The following is a 21316-nucleotide window of genomic DNA, read 5'->3' as shown; positions in this document are numbered from 1 at the left end:
GCGCCTGAAGCAGAGGCCAAGGAGCCATCCCCAGCACCTGGGTCATCTTTGCTCCAATGGAGCCTTGGCTGCGGGAAGGGAAGAGAGAGACAGAGAGAAAAGGGGGGTGGAGAAGCAAATGGGCTCTTCTCCTATGTGCCCTGGCCGGGAATCAAACCCGGGTCCCCCACATGCCAGGCTGACGCTCTACCGCTGAGCCAACCGGCCAGGGCCCATAAATTAGTTTGTAATCCAGTTCGGTGGTGTGAGCTGGGAGTCTGTGCATCTGCCTACTCTGCTGCCATCTTCACTTCCCCCGGTAATCTTCATTTTGATCATTGTATCCAATTACAGAATGTTATGCACTTACCTTTTTATTGGAATAGAATCTTGGTTACTATAGCTTAATGTCAAGATTGTTTTCAAGTGTTTTATAATTAAATCATAAGAGCATATTCTAGAAACCAATCTTTCTAAAAGATCTGCTTTTATTGTATATTTTATTTAACAATAGGCACTTGGTTTGTGATACATATTTATATCTTTTACTTTATTTTTATAATATAGACATCACCTAGATGAAACACCTTTACTCTGCCCTGTAAAATACTACAGTTACATTTTTCACCAACCTAATGGGAAAGAAGGAAATTGAGAAAGCAAACAGTCTTAAATGTTCTGTGGATCTAATCTAGCAATGTATTCTTGTGCCAACATGTAATCATTAATGATGGATGAAAATACAGCCAATCCTTATAAAATTTTGGCATTAAACATTTGTAAAGTGCTTTTCACCATAGCAAGACTCTCAAGCATATGTGATTAGAATATTACAGATTGCTTACTCGATTGAACCTCACTGAAGAAGAGCTCTCTCATTCTTAACAAACCTTGGCTATGTAAGCTGTCATTTGTGCATATTTTTTATATAAGAATCCTTGCCAAATATGACTTTTCATGTATATGTTCCTTTAGAACTCAATGAAAATCCTCTTTGGTTAATGTTTGAATACATGTCTGTAAATGTTCTGTTCAAGTTTTGAAAGAAATGCTATGTTCTGACTTACAATTGCAAAACATTCTGATCTACCTTTTTCTTACCAGTTTTCAAGGCCAGTTCTCCAAGTTTGGATTATAACAAAATTATAAGGCTTCTTTGAACTACTGAGAAAACAACCACCCCCTGACATGTGCACACCCATGACAGGTTGCCCTGCAATAAACAGCTGTCCCCTCAGTACCTCACTGGAGAGTAGCAGAGATTATGCAGCATGGGCTGACTTTCCAAACCCTACTCTTAGGCATATGAGCTCAATGAAAAAGAATAAAATCTTGCAACTAGTATTTCTCCTTTGTTTTAAAGCAGGAGGGTTGCAGTTAAAGCACAGCATGCATTTATGCAGAAACCACAATGTGGAGAGACCAGTTAAGTACACTGCCCTTGTCTTCCATATATGATTACTTCAGTTTCAAGTGACCTCATGCCAAATGGAAATGGGTTGAGAAATCTTGGTTCAGCGCTTAGAGAACATTAGCCTGCATTAAAAAGTGCATGCATAATTTTACACAATTTACATTCAATTTACAGTCCATTCAAAGAAATCTCAAGATTAAATGAGCATGGAGATCAAATTGCCCTCTTACCCCAGAGAAGGGGTGGCCCCTCCCAGTCACACTAACACTTCATCGGCTCAACAGTGAGACAAATCTTGCAATGAACCTGGTTGTAGCCTGTGTCTATAGGTTAATATATAGCAGTCTTTTGTCTCCACTGCTTTCTCCTCCTAGCCCTTTTACTGAAATCCATCACAGAAAGTTTTACAGTTAAAAGAAAAATGTCCTGACAACCATTTTTGTAAATGGACCTTTGCCATCTAATCGTCCCTTATTCAACATAGTGACATTAACAAAATGTGAGCTTCTTGTGAGGAAACCAGCTGTCTGAATCTGTCGGCTTGTGCAGTTTTATTACACATTCTCCCAGTCATAGTTTAAGTGACAACAATAAGGATTCTGTTATCCACACAGCAAAATCTGGAAAAAAGTCATGTTTCTTCTTACATTCTTAATCTTTACATCTGTTCTGAAATCATCCTTCCAAAAGAAGGTGTTCTATGGCCACTCGTTCTATTTAAAAATATCTACATTAAATTGACCAGACTCAGATTTTTAATTATTTTTATTTATTTTTAGATTTTTTTACTTATTCATTTTATAGAGAAGAGACAGAGAGAGAGGGAGAGAGACAGAGAGAAGGGAGGGAGGAGCAGAAAGCATCAACTCCCATATGTGCCTTGACCAGGGAAGCTTGGGGTTTCGAACCGGCGACCTCAGTGTTCCAGGTCGATGCTTTTACCCACTGCGCCACCGCAGGTAAGGCCAGACTCAGATTTTTGACACAGTCTTTTCCCAAGTGAAAGAGTTTCAGATGACTTAGAAAAACCTATGTCCCCTGCCTTTTCCATTAGAGTCATTAGAATAAAATGAGTCATTAGAAAAAAAAAAAAAAGCAGTCTTCTAAAAAGAAGATAGCGACATCTGTGGATACGATACCCAGGCAAAGAAAGGCAAATCGTTGCAGTCATCTCTCTTTGTTCTAAGCAGGGACATAAATAAATAGCGATGTTAATTGATGGCTGTGTATTTTAAACTCAGTGGTCATTTCAAAAATCTCCAGACCTTTTTCATTCAAGCAGATTTTTAAGCATTTTTAAATGAAATTTAATGCAGTGACATTGATAAATCAGGGTACATATGTTGAAATAAAACATCTCCAGATTATTTTGACATTTGATTATGCTGCATACCGCTCACCCAAAGTCAAATTGTCTTCCATCACCTATCTGGGTTTTTTTGTGCCCCTCCCCTCCCCCACCCCCTCTCTCCTTTCTCATCCCCACCCCCCACCCCCAACCCCCATTACCAACACATTCTTCTTCATATATCTGAGTCTCATTTTTATGTCCCATCTATGTATGGATTCATATAGTTCTTCGTTTTGTCTGTTATTCTCTTCATTCCAGAAGGGAAATGAGTAAAATGAAGATTTACATAAGATTTACTGAGTATCTAAAAGGCAACCCATCACATGATTTCCATTTAATCTTCACAATAAGCCTCAGAAATAGCAGAGAAAATAGACTCTTTATAGATGAGAAAATAGACTCAGAGATTTAATAGATAGTCCAAGGTCAGACCAGTAATTTATAACAAAGTAAAGACTCAAGCCCAAATTCATCTCATCCCAAACCTACCCTCCTTCACACTATATTGCCTCTTTGTTTAAACAGAAATGATCTTACTAGGAGGAAATGCTTAATTAAATTCAATGCCACAAAAATGACAGTAGTTTACTATAGATCTATAAACTGAGAGTCTGGATAATTAACTCTGCATTCAGAAAGCTCATGTGGTATCTGTACTTCTTTTACATTAGCAATTAGCTAACTAGGATAATTAAAGGAGCAATGGCTAGCTATTCCTTCTTAGAATCAAAGAGTTCATAAGGTATATTTAAAATGTTGCTATTTCTCTTCTATACTTTATACATTTGGTATAATAGGTAGATCAAGTAGGTAAATTACAGAATTTCTAAGTTTACCCTAAGGAGTTCAACTAACAGATACTCAGGAATGGCATAGTTTTTTTATTTTTTTTAATGAAGAAACAAGATTTTTAATGTTTTCCAATTAAGGTTAATAAATTGGAACAATACTGAGGCGATGTTAATTTGAAAAAGCAATTCACAAGTACTCTGGGAATATATTATATGTTTTTATATATACCTAGCTTTCCCAACTAAGACTGTAATATTCTAGAGAGCAGTCTTTATTCTATACAAATCCATAAGACCTTGCAATGGAAGGATCCAAATTCTTTAGCATTCCTCTCATTAAAAAGGGAAGGCTAAAGTTCAGCATAAGGAATACAGTCAAAAATACTGTAATAATGATGTACGGTGCCAAGTGGGTACTGAACATACTGGGAAAATTACTATCAATTACATAACTGTCTAACCTCTATGCTGTACACCTGAAACTAATAGTATAAAATAACACTGAATGCCAACTGTAACTTAAAAGTGAAATTAAAAAATATATATATGCTGTCTTTGTTTCAGCCCTGTGTGTAATCTCAATACCGTTAAATATTTTACCTGTGAGGAATTCCATGGGGAAGTAAATTTAACCTTAGGGTATGAAAAAAAAGAAGCCTAATTTCCTTCCCCTTATGGTTTGGGTTAGTTCAGTGAATCCCTTTTAAGGAACTGAGTAAGGCAGAAGTAACAGTACATGATTTTCAAGACTGTCATAAAAGGCACTGAGCTTCCCCCTTGCTCCTCTTATGGACATTCACTCCAGGGACACAGTAGCCATGCCCTGAGAACACTCAAACAGCTCCACAGAGAGGTCCATGTATCTAGGGACTAAGCCTTCTTGCCAACAGCCAATGAAGAAATGGAGTCTAACAACAGTCTTAAGAGTGAGTCATCCTCCTGCCCCAAACAGCTTTCAGTTGACCGTAGTGTGGCTGGCATCTGGACTACACTGTTAGGACACCCTGCACCAGAACCACCCTGCTAACTGGGTCCTGAAATTCTGACCCACAGAACTCTTGTGAAATAATGAATGCTCATTGTCTCTTTAAACTGCTGAGCTGTGGGCCCTGGCCGGTTGGCTCAGTGGTAGAGCGTAGGCCTGGCATGCAGAAGTCCCGGGTTCGATTCCCAGCCAGGGAACACAGGAGAAGGGCCCATCTGCTTCTCCACCCCTCCCCCTCTCCTTCCTCTCTGTCTCTCTCTTCCCCTCCTGCAGCGAGGTGATGCCCCGGAGGCGCAGAGCGTCGCCCCCTGGTGGGTGTGCCGGGTGGATCCTGGTCGGGCGCATGCGGAAGTCTGTCTGACTGTCTATCCCCGTTTCCAGTTTCAGAAAAATACAAAAAAAAAAAAACAAAAAGAAAAAAAAAACTGCTGAGCTGTGAGAGGGAGTGTCATACAACAATAAAGAATTAAGAAATATCTCAATTATTAAATTCCTCACTTTGTTTCTTATGAACATCTGCCTAGACCTTTTTCCTTTCCCAACACTCATCAGAATCTTGAAGAGCAACAAACTATTTATTTAGAAAAGCCGTCCCCCCATGATCCTGTCACACTTAACTATTGTTTATATCAATTACTCTAGGGTAAAACTGGTTTCTTTATATGTCATTTAGCATAAAGTTGCAGAACCTATCAATAAGGTTCAGTGAGAACTTATTGCAATAAGAAGCCACTACTCCAAATCATTAAAAAAAAAAGACAAGAAGCTTAATAGAAGAATGAGCAGGCCCTGGCCGGCTGGCTCAGCGGGAGAGCGTCGGCCTGGCGTGTGGGGCACCCGGGTTGGATTCCCGGCCAGGGCACATAGGAGAAGCGCCCATTTGCTTCTCCACCTCCCCCTCCTTCCTCTCTGTCTCTCTCTTCTCCTCCCGCAGCCAAGGCTCCATTGGAGCAAAGATGGCCCAGGCGCTGGGGATGGCTCCTTGGCCTCTGCCCCAGGTGCTAGAATGGCTCTGGTCACGGCAGAGCAACGCCCCGGAGGGGCAAAGCATCGCCCCCTGGTGGGCAGAGCGTTGCCCCTGGTGGGTGTGCCGGGTGGATCCCGGTCGGGCGCATGCGGGAGTCTGTCTGACTGTCTCTCCCCGTTTCCAGCTTCAGAAAAATACAAAAAAAAAAAAAAAGAATGAGCAAAGGAATGAAGAGGCAAGTCATAAAAGACAAAAACATGGAAAAAGGTTCAACTTACTAGACATTAGAGAAATACAAATTAGAACAAAGAAATCCTCCACTCCCCAGCCTTTTCTTGGAGAGGCAATATAGCATAAAGGTTAAGTCAGAATGTAGACTTAGAGCCAGACTTCTTGAATTTGAACCACAGTTCTGCCATTTTCTAAGCTGTGTGAGCTTGTGCAATTTTTAATAATTTCTGTCTTAGTTTTCTCATCTTCAAAATGAGGTTATGAGAGTAACTACCTCATAGGGTTGTTGAGATTATCAATGAGTTAGTTTACATAAAATGCTTAGTGTTTGGCACAGAGTAAATACTATTTACATACATGTTTACTATTACTATTCATCCATTGTATTGATCACATGTAAACAGTTGTTTGAAAGACAAGAGTGACCTTAATCTGCTGGTGGGCATGGAAATTAGTATAACTTTTTAAAGAACAATTTGATAAGTCCATACTCTATACCTAGTAGTTCTACTTCAGAAATCTGACCCAATCACATTGGGACAAAAAGGTACATGTTCAAAAATGTTCATTACATTTTTATTTTGTGTCAAAAAAGGGGAACAATTTAAACATCAATCAACAGAGAAGTATTAATGTTACAAAAAAACTAGCATAGTAAGATGGCAGGTATTTAACAGATGATGTAGTTTACATGTGCTGACATATTAAGTTGTCCTAAATATTTATAATAAAAAGCAGGTCACAATCCCACTTATAGGAAAACAAGCAAAACATACATATATGTGCATTTAGGTATGGATTTTTAAAACAGCTTTAAAATATACAAATTTCTAATGAGGTATATGGAGAGATGGGGAAGGTGAAGAGGGACTTCAGTTTTTTTATCCTGAACTTTAGTACTGAAACTTAAAAAAACAGAACAAAGATATATGCATATTTTACTGTACAATTTAAAAACTGAGAAAAGGGTTGCTTACTAGGTTCACCTAGAGTTTCCATAGATTGAACATAAAAATAGAAATATTTTGGTTACTTTGATTTAGACACTATATGTCATTTTGAAAGAAATGGCCTGACCTCAGGAATTGATGTACATGGCCCAAGAAAACCAAGGGTCTTCAAAAAGTCCTTGGTTACCTGTAAGGGTACCAATTCAAAGAACTCAGTGATTAACGTCTTTTACCTTCATTCTATTTATCTTTGTCTTCAGATGATCTCAAGGCAAGGGAGCCTATTTATTTAAAAATTGTAATACATGTCAAACTTTTGTGAGCACATCTCTATGCATGAAGAATAAAGCTTTTGAAAAATTTCTGTACAGGATATATGATTCAAATGGACTTTGCAAATAAAAAAGGGTTGTCTAATACTTGAAATTTGCTAGTGCCTTTTTATTATGCTGTATTTGAGACAAAAAAAATACTGCTATTGATTGAAGCAGAACAGAATGGAAGACACATATAATGAATTCAGATCACTAGGAGGGCACCAACTACATAGTAGCAATGTGAGAGACCCTACAGAATATAATCTTTTAGTAATCCAATCCAAGAATTCCTGTAGGGTACCTAAAGCAAAATGGAGTAAAAGAGAGTACTTTATTTGAAAGTAAGAAAGTGATATTTAGTGCAAGTCTGAAATATAAAGTACACCTGTAAAACCACTTTGTCTTGTCTCCCACGTTTTCACAGAGGTTGCAGAGCTTAGCACACTGGCTGCTGAGCTCAGAGTATTCTAATTGCTGCACAACATCCTTGTTCTTAAAAGCCAATATTCTGAAAAAATCTGTCATTCCATTCTATTAAAACTTATTTATAAAATGCTTTGAATTCTTATAATGATGAAAGTTGCAGAATAACAGGAATCTAAAGAAATGATAGGAGAAAAAAATCAGTTTTTTACAATTACCTTAATACAAAAAGGTATAAAAGAGATAATGAACAATACAATTACACCGCAAATTGAATAGACTTGTAAATTTCACAGAGCATCTCTAATGTGTTTCAGGGATAAGAGGAGCAGATAAGCAGTAGTTTCTTATCAATTCAGTATGAGGGACAGTTTCTTCATCTACAAATAAGGAGAGTAATTCTGGCAAGTCTATTATCTTCCATTATAAAGATTATAATCTATATTCCCAAAGTTTGTTTTGCAGATAACTGAAAATGATGGATTTACTGAAAACAAAAAAAAATGTATAAATGAGTATCAAATATGAAAGGTATGTATGAGTTCAAATTCAAGCTCTACTACTTACTAGCTGTGTGACTTTGGGCAAGTCTTTCAGTCTCTTTTGCCCTAGTTCCTCATCTGTAAAATGAGGGCAGCAACAGTAGTACCTAGCGTTGTATAATATGAGAGATTATGGCAAAAGTGCTTGGTACACAGGAAGCACTCAATAACACCAGTGATCGTGGTGATATGTCAAGATACAAAAAATACGATTTCCTATATTTATCGATGGAACATGAAGTATTTAAAAATGTGTTCATGCTAGCACACATTCAATGATTTTAAGAGGTTGCTATCATTAGCAAGCTAAGCATTGTGGTTTACTCAAGAAATGCAGGCTTCCTTTTTATACATATCTTCTAGACATCACTGCAAAACAGTGAGACCAACTCCATGTGCTGTACACAAAGAACACAGCAGTGATGAGCATGGACTCTGGAGCCAAATGACCCAAGTTCAAATACCATTTTTGCTTCTTATGAAGCTATAAGACCTTCAGCAAGATAACTGAACCTCTTATATGATTATAAAAGGTTAACTTAATATCTTACAGGATTGTTATAAAGATTAAACAAGATCATCATTCATTATAGTCATTCTACGAGAGAAAGACTTCACTCTGACCACTAGAACTTGACTCCACAGAAACAGCACTATGTATCCACCACACACTCTCCAATATTGTAAGATTCTTAAACAGGCTGGGTATTTGAATCAACATTATGAATCTTGCTTCAATATAAGCAAGACAAAAAAGTAAATTTTGTGTTGGATATTTCCAACTGTCATTGATTTAAAGTTAGAGAAGACAAACATGACTTCTCAAAACCTACTGCAAAACTGCTTTTTCTGTTTTAAGCAAGTTAGCATCCTACTTCTCATCAGTATTGCAAAGAGATGGAAGCCAAAAGCTCGTGTTTCTGTCCTTTTGATAGAACCTTTCAGACACTTGCTGAAGAAACCCTAGAATGAAAAGACAGAGGTGATGGGAGAGAGAACCAGAGGGGAACCTTCTTGTCTATTCCCTTCTGCACTACCTTTGCAAATGATATTCAGATTTTTAAATGAAGACCAGAAACAGACCCCAGTTTTTAATTTTTTAGTTTGTCAATAATAGTTCCTTGAAATCACATGGTAATGAGATCAATTTTTTCTTCTATCCTGATTGAGATAATTAAACTTTTTTATAGTATTTAATTTCTTACTTCTTACATAGTTTTTATACTAGCAATAGTAGAGAACCTAACTCTAATAATAGATTTTTAAAAATATAACATGATAATATAGAAAAATACACTTCTTTCTATGAAGATGGTGTCAGCAATTTCTATAGAAATAGCATCCAGTAATTTCCTGAAGTTAATTAAAGAAAAACAAGAAAAGAGAACAGCATGTACAAAGACCCTGAGGTGAGAAGGCACTTGGTGCACTGGAGGAATTAAAAAAAAAGAAAGTAAACAGTGCAGAGTAATATGTGGGTGGTCTCAAAAGCGTTAAAATTTGGTCTATATCAAGTTGGATTTGATATTTGTAAAACTGACTTTTAAATGTAAACTATTTTTAAATAAAATGGGTCTCATTTATGAAACCACAGAAGCATCTAAACTTCAGAAGTACAAAGTCCTTTATAGTTCTTGATCTCTGCTTGCCTCCTGTCACTTCCCACAAAGCTACTTAGAGTTCCTTAAACATCTTCCTAATCTTAGCACCTGGCAAATAATGGGCTTTCAATAAAAGTTTGTTGAATAAAAGAACAAATGCAATGATGAATGATGATGATCACTGCTTTCAGGACACAAATCTGTTGTTGGCAGATCAAAGGACATCTTATGCAAGTAATCAAAATGCCTTGAGAAAATGTTGTAATTCAAAGAGAAGTATTTTGATACATGAAAAATGACTACAGTCACCTTGAAATAATCATTACCTTAAAGAAGCTGTGTCCAGGAAATACTTCCATAAGGAAGAAAAAAATATAGTAGGGCAATATCAGCATGGCAAATCTTACATATTCTTTCACTTACCACCATACCCACTGTTTTGGGAGGGAAGACTGTATTACCAGGGTAAGCTAGGTTGTGCATATCTAGTAACCCCATAATTTCAATGGCATAAAACATGCTACATGTCTGTAAACAAATCAGTTAAGGAAGTTGGGGGCCCAGCTTTACACTGTCCTCACACAGGAACTCTGACTAAGAGAGGCTCCATCCATGTGCTTCCATAGTGGCTGCAGCAAGATAAAGAAAATATGACAAATTATGTACCTGCTCTTAAAACTTTATGTCCCTCTGGTTTCATTTCATTGGACAAAATGGTCACATGACCACACCTAATTTTAACAAGGAAAGGATGTACTATCTTATCATGTATCTAAAAAGAGAACTGAAAATATTTAATGAACAGTACAGTGCACTCCTACAGTGCTTGTATATGCCAAGAGTTTTGTAAAAACACAGGAATTGCTCCCTCCATTAGAAAAGAAAATGAAGGAAAAACTAAAATCAAAATAAGTCTATTTTAGGATTACAAACCAATTTTAAGAACTATCATCTGGAAAAACCAACTTTGGACTAAACTAAGAGGACTCTTCAACCAAGTAACACTGAAGAAGCCACACTGAGACTGGTAGAAAAAGCAGAAATGTGGAGAGGGCTTCCCAGCTCCCCGGAGTGAACAGCAGCTGGGAGAGACTCACGTGGTGGGAAGTGAGTTTAACAGAGAGGGGAGAGTCCTGAGTCCCAGGAACAAAACCCCAACCTGAAGCCCCAGAGCCTAGAAGAGGCATATGGACAGTATTTAGCTGGAAACAAGACAGGATACTGAGAAAGAGATTGATTTCTCAGACCAAAGATTCTTCTTAAAGGGACCGTGCAGAAAACCTCTCTCACAACCACTCACCTGGGGCTCTGGGGAACAGGGAGAGAGGAGAGGACTGGAGTAGCAGGAAGAGAGTGTAATCTAGGAGGCACAAGGAGAAACATTTTGGGAGACAGCCACCCTAACCCCTGGGATGAGTCACTCCCCAAACCTGAAGTGAATATTTCCCCCAGAAACAGCAATACCAGCAAAGGGAAGCAGGATACCAGCCAAACAAGCTCTACCGCGGCACTCAGAGCAGAGTCGCTTAGAAGGAGGGAGCTTTTGGGGCTACAGTAGTGAGTGTTAGGGTCTGAGCTGCAGCGTCCCCACCCACACGGCTAAGGGCTTGTCCGAGGGCAGGCAGCAGCGGAATGCAAAAGCGCGGTTCTGTCGGCAAGGGCAGAAGCCGGCTGGCCACCACTGGGCTCAGGTGTAAGCTCAGTCTTGCCCAGCTGGGGAGAACGGGGCGTACAAAAGTGGTCAAGCCCAGCTGCGGGCTGCCTGCAATACAACCTGTGGGAGAAGGGCGGGAACCCCAAAAGGGGTGGAGATTGGCCCTTGAGCAAGGGCACAGGAGCACAGCCTTGCCCTGCCCACAGAACCAAGGCTTGTGGCCTGACTTGGGAGCCCGCTCCTCCCACAGGGGTGGAGCCAAAAGCCCAGAACAGGCGAAGACCCATTACTGAGCAGGGTCATGCAGTCCCATCTGGTCTGTGGAGCCAAGGCTTGCAGCCCTCCCATGAGCAGGCTCCTCCTGCAAGGGCGAGGAAGAAGCCTGGAAACAGGCGGAGACCCACAACTGAGCAAAGGTGCTGCCACTGACCTCAGGGTCGAGCATAACACCACCCATGGGGGCGGGCAAAGGCCAAGGCCACCAAGGCTTGTACACCTGAGCATGTGATCACAGCCACTCCATGAAGGAAAGGTGGAAACCACAGCAACAGCCCTAGTGGGAAGACACTGGCAATGCCCATACCCAAACGCCCTACACAGCAACAGCAGAGGCGGTGGCCAGCCTGCAAACAGACCATATCTAGGGAACAGAGGCAACATCCAGTGGACTCCAGTGGCCAAGACCTTCTTTTACACAGATAAGATGAGAAGGCAGAGAAATGCAACACAAATGAGTCAAAAGAAATCCCCAGAGTAGGACCTGAATGAAACAGATATAACCAAATTACCAGATGCAGAGTTTAAAATAATGATTATTAGGATGCTCAAAGATATTAGAATAACAATAGATGGTCATTACAAACACCTAAATAAGGAGATAGCAGATATAAAAACGAACATTGAAATAATAAGAATCAGTCAGAAATGACAAATACAATATCAGCAATGAAAAACACAATGGAAGGAATTAAAAGCAGGACGGATGAAGCTGAGAATCAAATCAGCAAGTTAGAGGACACGATAAATAAAGGCACAGAAGCAGAGCAGAAAAAAGAAAAGAGACTCAAACAGTCTGAGGAAACTCTAAGAGAGCTCTATGACAACATGAAGAGAAATAACATTCGCATTATAGGGGTTCTTGAAGAAGAAGAGAAAGAACAAGGGATAGAGACTTTGTTCAAGCAATCATAGCTGAAAACTTCCCTCAATTAAGGCAGGAAAACATCTCACATGTTCAGGAAGCACAAAGAACTTCATTAAAGAGAAACCCAAAGAAATTAACACCAAGACACATCATAATTAAAATAGCAAAGCTAAGTGATAAAGAGAAAATATTAAAAGCTGCTAAAGAAAAAAAGACTATCGCCTACAAAAGAGCCCTCATAAGGATGACTTCTAACTTCTCAACAGAAACACTTGAGGCCAGAAGGGAATGGCAAGAAATATTCAAAGTAATGCAGAACAAGAGCCTACAACCAAGACTACTTTTTCCAGCAAGGCTATCATTTAAAATTGAAAAGAAATAAAAAGCTTTCCAGACAGAAAAAACTCAAGGAATTCACTACAACCAAACCAAGGCTGCAAGAAATGCTAAAGGGCCTGTTGTAAACAGACCAAAGGAGAAAAAGAATATAGCAAAAGAGGAATACAATTTTAAAGAATAAAATGGCAATAAACAATTACATATCAATAATAAGCTTAAATGTAAATAGATTAAATGATCCGATCAAGAGACATAGGGTAGCTGCATGGATAAGAAAACAGGACTCATACATATGCTGTCTACAAGAGACATATCTTAGAAAAAAGATGCACATAGACTGAAGATAAATGGATGGAAAAAAAAATATTTCACGCAAATGGAAATGAAAAAAAGCTGGGGTAGCAATACTTATATCAGACAAAATGGACTTTAAAACAAAGACTAGTGTAAGAGATAAAGAAGACCACTACACTCGACCTGTGGTAGCGCAGTGGATAAAGCGTCGACCTGGAAATGCTGAGGTCGCCGGTTCGAAACCCTGGGCTTGCCTGGTCAGGGCACATGCGGGAGTTGATGCTTCCAGCTCCTCCCCCCTGTCTCTGTCTCTCTCTCTCCCTCTCTCTCTCCTCTCTAAAATGAATAAATAAAATAAAAAAAATTATTAAAAAAAAAAGAAGACCACTACATAATGATAAAGGGAGCAATCCAACAGGAAGATATAACCATTATAAATATCTACACACCTAATATAGGAGCACCTAAATATATAAAGCAGACCTTGATGGATTTAAAGGGAGAGATCAACAGCAATACTATAATAGTAGGGGATTTCAATACCCCACTAACATCACTAGATAGATCCTCAAGAAAGAAAATTAACAAAGAAACAGCAGACTTAAAGGACATACTAGATCAACTCGATTTAATAGATATCTTCAGAACCTTTCACCCTAAAGCAGCAGAATATACATTCTTTTCAAGTGCTCATGGTACATTCTCTAGAATAGACCACATCAAATGTTAGGGCACAAAAGCGGTCTCAACAAATTTAAGAAGATTGAAATCATATCGAGCACTTTCTCTGATCACAATGGCATAAAACTAAAAATCAACCACAACAGAAAAACTGAAAAATACGCAAACACTTGGAAACTAAATAGCACATTATTAAAGAATGAATGGGTAAACAATGAGGTCAAAGAAGAAATTTTAAAATTCCTAGAAATGAATGATAATGAGCATACATCAACTCAAAATTTATGGGACCCAGCAAAAACAGTCTTGAGAGGGAAGTTCATTGCATTACAGGCATACCTCAAGAAGCTAGAAAGAGATCAAATAAACAACTTGACCCTACATCTAAAAGAACTAGAAAAAGAACAGCAAGTAAAGCCTAGAGCTAGTAGAAGGAAGAAAATAATAAAGATCAGAGCAGAAATAAATGACATAGAGCCTAAAGAAACAATACAGAGGATCAATGAAACCAGGAGCTGGTTCTTTGAAAAGGTAAACAAGATTGATGAACCTTTAACCAGACTCACCAAGAAAAAAAGAGAGAGGACTCAAAAAAAATTAGAAATAAGAGTGGAGAAATAACAAATGACACAACAGAAATACAAAATATTGTAAGAAAATACTATGAAGAACTGTATGCCAAAAAATTAGACAACCTAGATAAAATGGACAAATTCCTTGAAACATATAATCTTCCAAAAATTAATCTGGAAGAATCAGAAAACCTAAACAGACCAATTACAACAAATGAGATTGAAACAGTTATCAAAAAGCTCCCGCCCTGGCCAGTTGGCTCAGTAGTAGAGCGTCGGCCTGGCGTGCGGAAGTCCCTGGTTCGATTCCCGGCCAGGGCACACAGGAGAAGCGCCCATCTGCTTCTCCACCCCTCCCCCTCTCCTTTCTCTCTGTCTCTCTCTTCCCCTCCCGCAGCGAGGCTCCATTGGAGCAAAGATGGCCGGGTGCTGGGGATAGCTCCTTGGCCTCTGCCTCAGGCGCTGGAGTGGCTCTGGTCGCAACAGAGTGACACCCCGGAGGGGCAGAGCATCGCCCTTGGTGGGCAGAGCATCGCCCCCTGGTGGGCGTGCCGGGTGGATCCTGGTCGGGCTCATGCGGGAGTCTGTCTGACTGTCTCTCCCCGTTTCCAGCTTCAGAAAAATACAAAAAAAAAAAAACTCCCAAAAAAGAAAAGTCCTGGGCCTGATGGCTTCACAAGTGAATTCTACCAAATATTCAAAGAAGAACTAACTCCTATCCTTCTCAAGCTATTTCAAAAAATTTGAGAGGAAGAAAGACTTCCAAGCTTCTTTTATGAGGCAAGCATAATTCTGATTCCAAAACCAGGCAAAGACAACACAAAGAATGAAAATTATAGGCCAATATCCCTGATGAATTTAGATGCTAAAATCCTCAACAAAATATTAGCAAGCCAAGCCAAGGCTCCATTGGAGCAAAGATGGCCCGGGCGCTGGGGATGGCTCTGTGGCCTCTGCCCCAGGCGCTAGAGTGGCTCTGGTAGCAACATGGTGACACCCAGGAGGGTCGCAACATGGCGACACCCAGGATGGGCAGAGCATCGCCTCCTGGTGGGCAGAGCGTCACCCCCTGGTGGGCGTGCCGGGTGGATCCCGGTCGGGCGCATGCGGGAGTCTGTCTGACTGTCTCTCCCTGTTTCCAGCTTCAGAAAAATGCAAAAAAATATATATATATATTAGCAAGCCAGATCCAACAATATATAAAAAAAAATCATAGACCAGGATCAAGTGGGATTTATTCTTAGGAGGCAAGGCTGGTACAATATTCGCAAATCAATCAATGTGATTCATCACATAAACAAAAAGAAGAAGAAAAACCACATGATAATTTCAATAGATGCAGAAAAAGCATTTGATAAAATCCAGTACCCACTCATAATCAAAACTCTCAGCAAAGTGGGAATAGAGGGAACATACCTCAACATGACAAAAGCCATCTATGACAAACCCACAGCCAACATCATACTCAATGGGAAAAAATTAAAAGCAATCACCTTAAGATCAGGAACAAGGCAGGGGTGCCCCCTTTCATAGTTCTGGAAGTCCTAGCCACAGCAATCAGACAAGAAGAAGAAATAAAAAGCATCCGAATTGGAAAAGAAGAAGTAAAACTATCATTATTTGCAGATGATATGATATTGTATATAGAAAACCCTAAAGTCTCAGTCAAAAAACTACTAGACCTGATAAATGAATTTGGCAAGGTGGCAGGATATAAAATTAATACTCAGAAATCAGAGGCATTTTTATACACTAATAATGAACTGTCAGAAAGAGAAATTAAGGAAACAATCCCCTTCACCATTGCAACCAAAAAAATAAAGTACCTAGGAGTAAATTTAACCAGGAAGATTAAAGATTTGTACTCAGAAAATTATAAAACATTGATAAAAGAAATCAGTGAAGATACAAACAAGTAGAAGCATATACCATGCTCAAGGCTAGGAAGAATAAACATCATTAAAATGTCTATATTACCCAAAGCAATTTATAAATTCAATGCAATACCGATTAAAATACCAATGACTTACTTCAAAGATATAGAGCACATATTGCAAAAATTTATATGGAACCAAAAAAGAACACAAATAGCCTCAGCAATCCTGAAAAGAAAGAATAAAGTGGGAGGTATCACACTTTCAGATATCAAGTTATATTATAAGGCCATTGTACTCAAAACAGCCTGGTACTAGCATAAGAACAGGCATATAGATCAATGGAACAGAACTGAGAACCCAGAAATAAACCCACACCTTTATGGACAACTGATATTTGACAAAGAAGGTAAGAGTATACATTGGAGTAAAGACAGCCTCTTCAACAAATGGTGTTGGGAAAATTGGAAAGCTAGCTGCAAAAAAATGAAACTAGACCACCAACTTATACCATTCACAAAAATCAACTCAAAGTGGATAAAAGACTTAAATGTAAGCCGTGAAACCATAAGCATCTTAGAAGAAAACATAGGCAGTAAGCTCTCTGACATCTCTCGCAGCAATATATTTGCTGATTTGTCTCCACAGGCAAGTGAAATAAAAGACAGGATAAACAAATGGGACTTTATCAAACTAAAAAGCTTCTGCACAGCTAAAGACAATAAGAACAGAATAAAAAGACAAAATACACAATGGGAGAATATATTTGACATTGTGTCTGATAAGGGGTTAATAACCAAAATTTATAAAGAACTTGTAAAACTTAATACCAGGAAGACAAACAATCCAATCCAAAAATGGGCAAAAGAAATGAATAGACACTTCTTCAAAGAAGACATACAGATGGTCAATAGGCATATGAAAGAATGCTCAACATCACTAATGATTAGAGAAATGCAAATTAAAACCACAATGAGATATCACCTCACACCAGTCAGAATGGTGCTCATCAACAAAACAACACAGAATAAGTGCTGGCGAGGATGTGGAGAAAAGGGAACCCTCCTGCATTGCTGGTGGGAATGCAGACTGGTGCAGCCACTGTGGAAAACAGTATGGAGATTCCTCAAGAAATTAAAAATCGAACTGCCTTTTGACTCAACTATACCACTGTTAGGAATATACCCCAAGAACACCATACCACTGTATGAAAAGAAGAAATGCACCCCCATGTTTATGGCAGCATTGTTCACAATAGTGAAGGTCTGGAAACAGCCCAAGTGTCTGTCAGAGGACAAGTGGATTAAAAAGCTTTGGTATATATATATACTATGGAATACTACTCAGCCATAAGAAATGATGACATCGGATCATTTACAACAACGTGGATGAAGCTTGATAACATTATACTGAGCAAAATAAGTAAATCAGAAAAAACTAAGAAGTATATGATTCTATACATAAATGGGACATAAAAATGAGACTCAGAGACATGGACAAGAGTGTGGGGGTTATGGGGTAGAGGGGAGGAGAGGGAAGGGTATGGGGGAGGGGAGGGGCACAAAGAAAACCAGTTAGAAGGTGACGGAAGATAATTGGACTTTGGGAGATGGGAATGCAACATAAGCAAATGGCAAAATAACCTAGAGCTGTTTTCTCTGAACATATGTACCCTGATTTATCAATGTCACCCCATTAAAATTAATAAAAAAAAAACCAAAACAAAACAAAGAAAAGTCTATTTTGCTGACTAAAGAAAAATGCTTATGTCATTCTTATGTTTGTCTTGTACCCCAAAGAGTAAGGCAAAAACTCCTAGAAAATATCCCATAGACAAATTCCCTAGGCTGTTTTTTATTCCCTCGGCTGTGTTTTTTTACAAGTTTACAGAGATTGATTGGAGAGAAGAAAACTCAGCTGTTTTTTAAAGTGCTATATTTCTTAGAGACAAGTATTTGTCTGGTCTTCTGTACAATCAGTGTCGGTAGGGAAAGTCACTGTCATTTGTTCTCCAAGGCAAAGCTTTATGTACTACATTCTCTATTCAACAAAGACTAGTCACTACATATGTTCAAAAATGTTGTCAGTAAACCTAGGTTTATAGAATTCTACTAGAATTTGTTTATGGATCATCAAAAACCACTAGCCTAAGTCCCCAACCCCTGGGCCATGGACCGGTATCGGTCTGTGGGCCTTTTGGTACCAGTCCACAGAGAAAGAATAAATAACTTACAACATTTCCATTTTATTTATACTTAAGTCTGAACGATGTTTTATTTTTGTACTGCTATACTGTACCCAGACCAAGGCTTGACTAAATACCATATGTAAATAAATTTCTAACAAGAATACAGTTAAGCAGTTAACTGAGAATGAATTAGATGTTTACTCACACAGTTACTTCAACTTGACCCATTGTGGTACTTATAGCATAGTTTATATTTTAATCTATTTATTTAATAAATATTTACTTTATATCTATTTGTTGAAAAGCACTGTACCAGGTATTTTAATAAATTCAAAGATAAAACAAACACAAACTCTACCATCAAGGAGCTTGTATAATATAGGATCTAGAAACTAAATATATATGACATGATTAGAAAAGTACATGTTCTCAATGCCTGGAATATTTAATCTTTATATAAAAGTTATCCTATATCTTTGAATCTAGTACACCACCAGTTGTCACATCACTATTTTATGTATGCTAAAAAAAAAAGTTGCCAATTAAATTATAACACAATGCTTTATCACTTAGACTTTTTATTTTGCATTAAAGAACTTCTTTAAAAACTGACTAAGGCAGGTTTTGTGATATACCACATACTGTCTACATAAAAAGAATATATGTAAAATAAATTGATTAAGGTATTTCTAAGGCTCCTTTATTCTCTGAACTACTTTTTGACTCATAAAGTTGTTCTTCATGTTTTTTCACAATCATTTCTGATTCTTTTAAGAATAATTATGACACAGTATATCTTCAAAGAGTAATCTACAACAATGTTTAAAAGCAGTAGTCCCCAACCCCTGGGCCATGGACCGGTACCGGTCTGTGGGCCTTTTGGTACCAGTCCACAGAGAAAGAATAAATAACTTACATTATTTCCGTTTTATTTATATTTAAGTCTGAACGATGTTTTATTTTTAAAAAATGACCAGATTCCCTCTGATACATCCGTCTAAGACTCACTCTTGACACTTGTCTCGGTCACGTGATACATTTATCTATCCCACCCTAAAGGCCGGTCCGTGAAAATATTTTCTGGCATTAATCCGGTCCGTGGCCCAAAAAAGATTAGGGACCACTGTTTAAAAGTGAACAAATGTATGGCTTAGAGTTGATGAAATATGGTATTAAATATTTTAGAGGGGTACACAGGAAATGATTTCAGAAATTTAGAGAAAGAACAGGTTATATATCATCTGGAGAAACAAGGAGAAGTTCAAAGGAAGAAGTGGAACATGCTGCTAGATCAGAAGGATAGGCTGGGTTTGGGCTTGGGGGTGCCGAGGAGTACAGCATAAAAAACGACATGGAGGTGAGAACACACAGGGTGTGCACTAGCTCATATATGATGGGGAATAGCAAAAAATAAGATTAGGAAGGTGGTTTACTAGCTATAAATGTATAATTATTATTCCCACTAGTTTGAGTTATTGCAAGAGTAGTCTGGGTAGGAGCTCCAGTATAGGATATGGTCCCATCTTGTTAGCTACTAACCCCCCTAGCCTGATCCCTGGCCATTCCCTGCTTCATGCTTTACACTGCAGCAACTCTAAATGCCTAGTTCACTACATTCATCATGCATCTCTACTGTTGCTCCTATTTCCTGACTTGTCCCTGGCCAAGTCACTCTTTCAGACTCAGCTCAGGGATGATATCTTCCAGTGTATCTCTTTTTGACATGTCCTGACCCTGATCTAGATTAGGTGGCCCTCTTCTGCTTCCATGTAAATAGCACTAGACTTACACTTAGCACGCTGCATGCCTACTTATGGCCAACAGTCTTCCATACTAAACTCTGAATCCTCAGGGCAGGGACTAAAGAGTTCTTGCATTTCCAGGGCAAGTCTGAGATCTGGCATTTAGTAGGGGCTCCATGAATGTTTGTAGAACTGAAATAAAATAGGCAGTGGAATGAATAAAAACCATCATGGCATTTCTGCTACAAGTGCCATCGTAGAATGAGCAAAGAAATCTGAATCAGAAAGTGTGGCTTCAAATTTTGGCTCTAATTTCTCTTAGTTGAATGACCTCAGACAAGTCTCAATTTCTAGGTTTCTTATTTCTTATCTGTAAAATGATGATTTAAAAAATATTTTTTTCCTAAAACCATTCCAAAGAAAAAAATAACTGAATGCAAAAGTACTTTTACAGTAATGAACAATGGGTACTTGAAAGTATTAACAGAATATGGATCTAAGGTGAGACTAATGGATAGAATGGTGGAATCATTATTCTTCCTCCCAGAGACCCCACCACAAAGGAAGGGAAGGAAACTAGAAGTAAGCTTCACAGGACCAGGGCGTTTGGGCTGTTTTGTTCAGTGATGGGTGCCAGTGCCTATACTGAGGCTTTACACATTATAAATGTTCCATGAACATTTGTTGACGGAAATAATTTTCTGAAGTCTTCCTAGGTATCAAGAACTGGAGGTGCTTTTCAATATGTAAGGCCATTTAATCAAAGAAACACCTCCACAAAGTAGGTAGGTATTTGGTAATTTGCTGTAGATAAAGCACTTAATAAACAAGGAGTTAGGATTTAAACCTAGAATATTATTTGCCAGATACTTAGGTACTTGAGATATATCAGTGAATAAGACAAGCAAACATCTTTGCCTTCATTAAGCTTACATACTAGTGAAATGAGATAAGACAATAAAAGAAGAACATAATAAATTAGTAAAAGATAAGCACTACAGAAAAAGAGAACCAGGTCAGAGAGCTGGGAACACAAGGTAGTCATGGCAGGTCTTACAAAGAAAGATTATATATAGAGAAGAGACTTGAAGAAGGTGAGTCAGTCTGCAGATATGAGACCAAAAAAACATTCCAGGTACAGGAACAGGGTGGGCAAAGGCTTAACAGCAGAAGCATGCCTACTATGCTCAAGAAAGAGCCAAGAAGTCAGTGCAGCTGGACTAGAGAAAACAGTAGGAAGGGTTGTGAGAAATGAGGTCAGAGAAAAAGCGGGGTGG

Source organism: Saccopteryx bilineata, chromosome 1 (assembly GCF_036850765.1).
Source record: "Saccopteryx bilineata isolate mSacBil1 chromosome 1, mSacBil1_pri_phased_curated, whole genome shotgun sequence".
NCBI classification, from domain to species: domain Eukaryota; kingdom Metazoa; phylum Chordata; class Mammalia; order Chiroptera; family Emballonuridae; genus Saccopteryx; species Saccopteryx bilineata.
This window is presented reverse-complemented; position numbering follows the sequence as displayed.